The following is a 7,787-nucleotide window of genomic DNA, read 5'->3' on the forward strand; positions in this document are numbered from 1 at the left end:
GTTAGCAAGAGCCACACAAGTTTACAAAGATATATGGACAGAGATGTTAATGACAGCTCTCTCTGTAACAGTAGGAAATTGGAAACAACATAAATGGTGAATTAGATAGGTACATTATGGTGCATGGGGATACGAGGCAACCATTAAACACAATATTGTGGAAAACTAACGATGGGGACAAGTCTTCATGATTTTTTTACTCTTAAATTTTAAAATTATATGAATAATGTACAAACATTTTGTTATAAAAGAAGTTCATATAATATCAAGAGGAAAAGCAAGTACTTAGGCATTTTTATAGGGTGATTCTGTCTCTATCCAAGAAAAGGAAAATGCACATGGAGAATACAGTGGAAAGATGCACTCCAAATGGTTATAGGTGGCGGTGTTTTTTGTTTTTTTTTAAAGAGAGAGAGAATTTTTTTAATATTTATTTTTTAGTTTTCGGCGGACACAACATCTTTGTTTGTATGTGGTACTGAGGATCGAACCCGGGCCGCATGCATGCCAGGCGAGCACGCTACCACTTGAGCCACATCCCCAGGCCCAGGTGGTGGTGTTTTGAGGGGAGTAGGTAGGACTGGGGCAGTGAGAGCTAGAAGTGTTCACTTTCTACATTCATGTTTCATTAGGATGAAACAATATCTGATTCAAAAATATCTGTTACTTTTGTTATCTATCCCCAGTTCAGAAAAAAAGGAACAATCTTTGAAAAACTAAAGCTAACAAACAAATAGGGCCAAAACCTCTGGTCTCTAATCTAGGGTTGTAGCAAGGGATTCTGGAAAGATGGGGAAGTAGGGTTTAATAATGCCCAAGTGCTTTAAAATCCATATACCTCAAAGGGCACCTATTAGAGAAGATTCTTTGACCTTTTAAAACTCCTGAGTAGGGCTAGGGGTATACTCGGTAGTAAAGTACTTGCCTAGCATGCACAAGGCCCTGGATTTGGTCCCCAACACCACTGGAAGAAAAAAAAACATGTGGGTAATGTCTATCTAAACTGAGGAAAGTAAAATATTAGGAAAAGAGAAATGCCTGAGAAAATGGTGTTTTGAAATCCTCCCAAGTCCTAGGGAGGGGTTTGGGAAGTAGGAGGATGTCTCTAGCTATGGGGCTCAGTTTGGCCTAGAGGGAGATTACAGGCTTCAGGGAGGTAGCAATACAAGGGCTCCAGTGCTCACAGGAGTTTGAGAGGGGCAGGTGAGGAGGGGCTTCAAGGAAATGCAGGCACCAGGCCAGAACCTCAGGGGCAAGAAAGGCACTGTGAGCAGGGCTACAGATCAGCCTGAAACTCTTCTTCTAGTGAGTAGAATCTCCTCTAGGGCAGGTGAAGCATAGCATCCAGGAGCTCAGGCCAATCTGAGTTCAAGTCCTCACTGTCACACCTCTAGCTGAGTCACCTTAGACAAGTCACTGAACTCCTTAAATCTCAATTTCCACATCAATAAAAAGGGGATAATAGTACTGGTCCTCGGAGCTATTATGAAGAATTACTAATGCCTATACTTATAGCACAGTGTCCAGCACAAATTCCCAATGAATGGCGATGTCTTATACTTCAATTTGCACCACCCTCCATTTCACTCCCTTCAAGGCATCTCACTTCTGATCACTAGTTAGTACAGTGACCAGCAACAAAGGCTTTGGAGTTGAAATGTTTTCAAATTCTGGCTCCACCACTTACTAATCACATGACTTCAGGCTAGGTTACATGCATACACATTTCTTTTCTGTAAAATTTTGTGATCTAACAATACCTATCTTTGGGGTTGTTAGAGAAATAAATGAGATAGTGTATATTAAGTTTCTGGCATACAGTGCAATAAGCAGCTGCTATTTGATCTTTCTGTAACCTCCAGGCTACTGTGCTCAATGCTGGGCACACAGGTGATCTCAATATGTGCTTGTCTGCAGACTGACTGACATTAGGACCTGCCATAGCCCAAAGACAAACCAATATCTAAACCCCTAGATGGTGTGGGAATTGTTGAAGGGCTGATAGAGAGTGCCACCTCTGGTGCTCAAAGAGGCTAGTGATGGAGAGAAAGCTGACCTAAAGACCTGGGACAGCCCTAGCTCTACCCAGTTCCTAGTAGGATGGTCAACCCTGGGCATTAGACTCCCATTAGGCATCTCACCTTGGACTTCTTTCTGCTAGAAGGAAGAGGAAACAGGCCCGATTCAAGAAGAATTAGGATTCAACCAACTCATCCCCAGTTCAGAGTGAGAGCCACTCTCACCCCCTCCTTCCCATCAGGGAAAGCAGCTTGGGGTAATGGCATATCCCAGCCAAACTCACTCCCCTCCCATAACACTACCATAGACCATCCCAGGCAGGTTCCCTCCACGCATTCCCTCTCCTTCCACCCCTTCCCTCTCCTTATACCCCCTTCCATGGTTATGTGATCTGATACATGGCACTGAGGCTCCAGCCCCTGCCTGTGGCCATCCAACTTCTCACTCATGGAGCTTCCTACTCAGGCTTCTCACAGAAGTGGAGGCTACAGTTGGGCTATCGGTGACCAAAGGCATTAAAACAAAAGCTAACGACTGTTGTTTGTCAGGGGGAAAAAAAACACACTGACCACCATAGTCCCAAAAGGGCCCAATAACCTTCCCCCTTCCAAGTCAGGAAATTCAGGATGAAGTATGAGGTTTCCCAGCTGGGAAAAGAAGGGCTCTCCCAGCCCTCCTTCCTTCACAATAGAAGCTCCCTTTGCTTCTCACACAACAGTGGCCACGTTACATATTATTCAGCCAACAACACAATCAAGTGGGAAGGAACTGCCTCCCCTCTAGTCCCAGCCAAGACTCCTCCTCCAGGAAGGACCTAAATAAATGGAATTCTATAGTACTTGATATGTAGGCTTCACCTTTTCCTATAACTTTACAGTGACCAATATAGCATTTGTATACCATTGCCTCTGGGACCTGCCTGGGATAGCGTCAGAAAGTCAAAAAGAGCCCAGGGCAATGGCCCTCACAAAGGGACAGCCAACTTGACTGTGGGAACCTGGCAAAGCAACTTCCTGACTTTCTGTGCTAAAGAAATCCCACCATCAGTTCAATACAAGTGCAGGGTTCTGGAAAGAGATTTACATTTAAAACAAAAACCCAACAACCACCCCCATGTCAGCCCTACTATATATAGTCAGCCTTCTGCATGCCTAAAATGGACATCAACAGATATATTAATCTAAAATGGCAAACAATCCTAAAATCATTGTCGTTCCTCAACTTACTTACAAGATAACATGCAATTTCTCCTAAAGTTAACACTAGCACATGGTCAACATTCAACAAGTATTTATTGAATATGAAATAAAGAAAAGGATCCTTCCATTAAGATGAAAAATGACATTTGCAGTTATTCAAACTCCTTCCTTTGTCTATACCTGCTTGGCAGAGGGGCAATGGGTAATACTGGAGAGCTCTCTAAACTGGAAGAAAGTGCATCTTCATTTTGGTCTTGGCTGTACCAGTAATTCTTTATGTGACCTTGGATAAGTCATTGTACTTAATTTGGAAAGAGCACACACATGTGAGCACAAATGAGCTATATGGATTATATGATTGATACATTCCTTTCAGCTTTGTTGTTCAACATAACCTATATTTTATGACAAATAACCATCATGTCTCTTATTTGGACACAAAACTCTAATTCTTTCAGCCAAGTTACAACAGCCAAATAGCTGTTGATATATAACCAAAGAGATAGGCAGTAACTGGCTGAAAAGACAGTGGAAAATGAGGGTTTAAAGAAAGCAAAGGGGCATGGAATGTGAAGAAGATGATTCCACTCCATGTTATAGAGTTGTAAAACCACTTCTAAATTAAGGGTCCCCTCATTCCCTGGCCCATGGTGGAATGTGAGCTCTAAGTTCTAATTTATTAATGGATTAAAACCCACCTAATATCAGAAGAAAAATATTCAAAGGCCTTGGACAGACAATTCATAGAAGAAATAAAAATTGCAATATAGGGCAGAGAAGAGGGGCAGAAAATGTGTAATTTCATGATTAATCAAAGATATATAAACTACATGGCACTAAGATATGTTTACAGCTATCAAATTACTGTACCAAATGTTTGCGTGAGATGGACTGAAGCAGGTTCTCTGATACACTGCAGGCAGAACAAACTGCGACAGCCTTTCTGTCAAGCAATTTGACCATACTTACCAAGAGCATTAAAATAGCATTTTTCATTTATTTAAAATAGCATTCTCTTTGACACAATAATTCCACTTCTAGTAATCTATCCTAAGGAAATAATCACAGATATGTACACATCTAAGGAAGTTCTTACAACATTACTTGTAATAATGAAAAACTAGAAACTCCTTAACATCAGATTCCAGGGGAAAGGTTATGACTGCTTTGTGGAGTCATTAAGAAATATTTTCAAATAATTTCTAATGATATGGAAAATACTAAGCAAAAAAGCAGATTTATAAAACTATATTTTATAGTTGAATTCCAGTTATGTTTAAATGTTTACATGCCAAAAAGATTAGAAAGAAACAACCAAAGCATAACAGTGATTACTATATCTTGGAGATGAGTTTATAGATAATTTTTAAAAAATACACTCTTACTTTTCCTGTACTTTTCCAAAGTTCAACAATGAGCATATATTACTTTAAAAATTTTTAAAGCATATTAAAGGTGTGAGGTGAGAGACATGTTCATTTATCTTCTGCCTAGTCTTTATAAATATTTTGAGTGAGAAAGGAATCTCTGAGGGCTGGCAGCATAAGTCACTGGTAGAGTGCTTGCCTAGCATGCACCATGCCCTGGGTTTGATCCCCAGCACCACTAAAAAAAAAAAAAAAAAAGATAATCTGGCCCAATTGTTCTCAATCCTAGCAGTCCAATGCTTCCTTGCTAGTTAATAGTATTTTAAAGCACCTTTTACCCCAGCCCAAAATGAACTTCATTGTTAATATAACCTGATTATAATTTCAAAAATACCAATGTAATGTATAGTTAGGACAATTGGCCCCATTGTCCCTTCCACATCCCAAGAATACCAAAATCTATAGATGCTGGCATATGAAATAGTATTTGTATAGGAATTAATTATCCACATACTCCTGTATGCTTTAAATCATAGCTAGATTACTTCTGTTACCTAATACAATGTAAATGCTACACAAATCATTGTTATATTGTTTAGGGACTAATGACATGAAAAAAATGTTTGAATATTTTCTACCCAAGGTTAGTTAATTTAATCTATGGATGTAGAACCCACAGATATACAGGGTTGACTGTACTAAGAAAGTAATTTATAGTAAGATTATATGTATTTTAATATACAAATACCTAGGCAAGACTACACTAAAACATATAATAAAGTATGAAATTCTCCCACCTATCTGTAGAATCCCTGTTGAACGCAGGTGCTAGAAATGTAGGATCATTCAGATAGGCTGTGCTGGCAACTTAAATACCCATGAATGGCACTACTTATAGTGGCATGGTTTTTGAAAGTCATGAATAACTCATAGTAAAGTTTTGAACAAAATAAAATACCATCTTCCCCCAATTTATAAGTTTGCATTCCTGGAAATTCTTATATATATGAATTTTGTGTTTATTTGTGAAATAATTAAGCTCAGGTAGTCATTCTAGTTTTTTCCACCTACATGCTTTGTAGGACATTTGAAAGTTTTACAGATGCAGATTTATATCTCCCATTCCCCTTTCATATTTATCCAAAACCAGAAACCCACAAAGAGTCACTTCCACTCTTTCTCTCTCTCTCTCTCTCTCTCTCTCTCTCTCTCTCTCTCTCTCTCTCTGAGTTGGGCTTGCATCCTTTAAAACTAATGATATTCAAAATTTGAGCCTTTGAGACTATTTCCAAAACCTGTCACCTAACAACAGCAAGAAGTTCCTAGAATGTATTCTCAAAAGTGACACAAATGCCTTTTGAATTATTGAGAACATGACTTTCCTTTAGTAGTACCAAGTCATGAGAACATATTATCATTTTTTAAAAACCACTTACTGTGATCCCTGAGTGATTTTCCCTAGGCTGGCCTCAGCCTCAGGAGTATAAAATGAACTGAGCTGGAAGAAAAGGACTAACAGGGCCAGACCATGGGGAGTGGGGGATCTCAGTTGCTAGGTTACCACTTGAACCAATCCAAGTGGTCCCAGAGGGGTATCAGATACAGGACAGGTCCTTCTCTCTGGCCCACTAAGTTGAGGGCCCTCTCAAAGGAAGGGGGTCAAAAAGTGGGGGAGGGGGTCCCAATCACTCACACTAGACACAAGTAAAGAAATGAGGCAAAAGCACAAAGAAACAGACAGCCCTGTATTTCTAAGACCATTCAAGTCTCCTTCATTAATTGGCTTCCCCCCAAAAGAAAGATTTCTTTATTAAGAAATACCAGAGAGTGAAAAACCCCCAACACATACACATTTGTAGGCTCACACAAAAGTGCAGAGATTTACATATTAAATTGCATTTAAGTTAGAAAATAGATTTAAAAACAAAATACTTCATTTCCCCAACAAAGTAAAGAGATTTGGTCAGTAGGAAAAGGGGTATTAGGAGTAAAGGCAGGATGGTCAGGATGGGAAGAATGGAATCTAGCTGCTATAGAATTAGAACCCACCTCTAACCCAACCCCACTCCTGGGGGAAAATGTGAACGGGGAGATGATGATCTCAGCCAGGGCCAGGAGGGCTCCAGAGTCAAATGGACATAAGTTCCACCCCACCCCCAGAGATTTTTGGATCAGTGCCAACCCTCCTGGCCTGGGGAAGTAGGGTGCATAGGAAGCATGAGGAATGGGAAGGAAAGGGGGAGTTGGAGAGAGTGTCAACCATCGAAAAGATCAAACAATATAAGGCCCCTTTCCCCAGGGTAAGATCAATCCTTCAATCTCTCCTCTGATCAGAGCTCAGACTAGGGATAGTCTTGGCTGGTGCATGGTATAAATGGGAAAGATCTTGAGGCCAAGGTTTTAATTACAGATTTATAAAGGAAAAGAAAGTGGGCTGGGCATATGAAAAAACAGAAACATTTTTAAAAATCATTTCACACTAAAGATATTTCCACTTGACCCTTCACATCAGAAAGAAAAACTTCTCTGAGTGACCTAAGGGTCAGCAGGAAAGTGGCTGAGGTAAGTTGAGGGAGGAGAGAGATCCATCCTGGCCCAAGAGAAGAGATAGGCTAAGACAGGATGGGCTGAGTACTGACTAGAAAGAGTTCACACGAATAACAGTTTGACTGGAAAAAAATAATAATTTCCAAACTCTCCAGGCTTGGCCTTATTTTGAAATAACTAAAACCTAACTGAAAAAAATAAAATTGAGAGAGCCAGAAAAAGAATGGGAAAATAGAAGCAAATAGGAGAGGGATATGAATCAATCTCTCTCCCATCTCTCTCTCTCTCATGCTAAATTCAAATCTTGCTACAAGGAAAATAGGGAGACACAGAGAAAAATCTGGGAGCAGCCAAATTTCACTAATTCTGATTAACTGGGAAGAGTGAGCTAGGAATCATTAAGGAGTCTTGATTACAGATTATTTGAAAAAAAATATATATACCATCACTTGTAAAAGACCACTAAAATGAAATATTTCCAAGGGAAGGCCCTGGTGAGCCTGCTTTAATAACCAAGACTCATTTGCAATAAACAGTGCCCATCTGCTTGCAAACAATACCCTAATGAAGAATTTGTTCTCTTAAGGATAATTTCTCAACCATCCTAATTTTGTTCACACTGTATACTGCTTAGAAGTCCTTTTGTCATAGTCCA

This window comes from Callospermophilus lateralis, chromosome X, assembly GCF_048772815.1.
Source record: "Callospermophilus lateralis isolate mCalLat2 chromosome X, mCalLat2.hap1, whole genome shotgun sequence".
NCBI lineage: Eukaryota > Metazoa > Chordata > Mammalia > Rodentia > Sciuridae > Callospermophilus > Callospermophilus lateralis.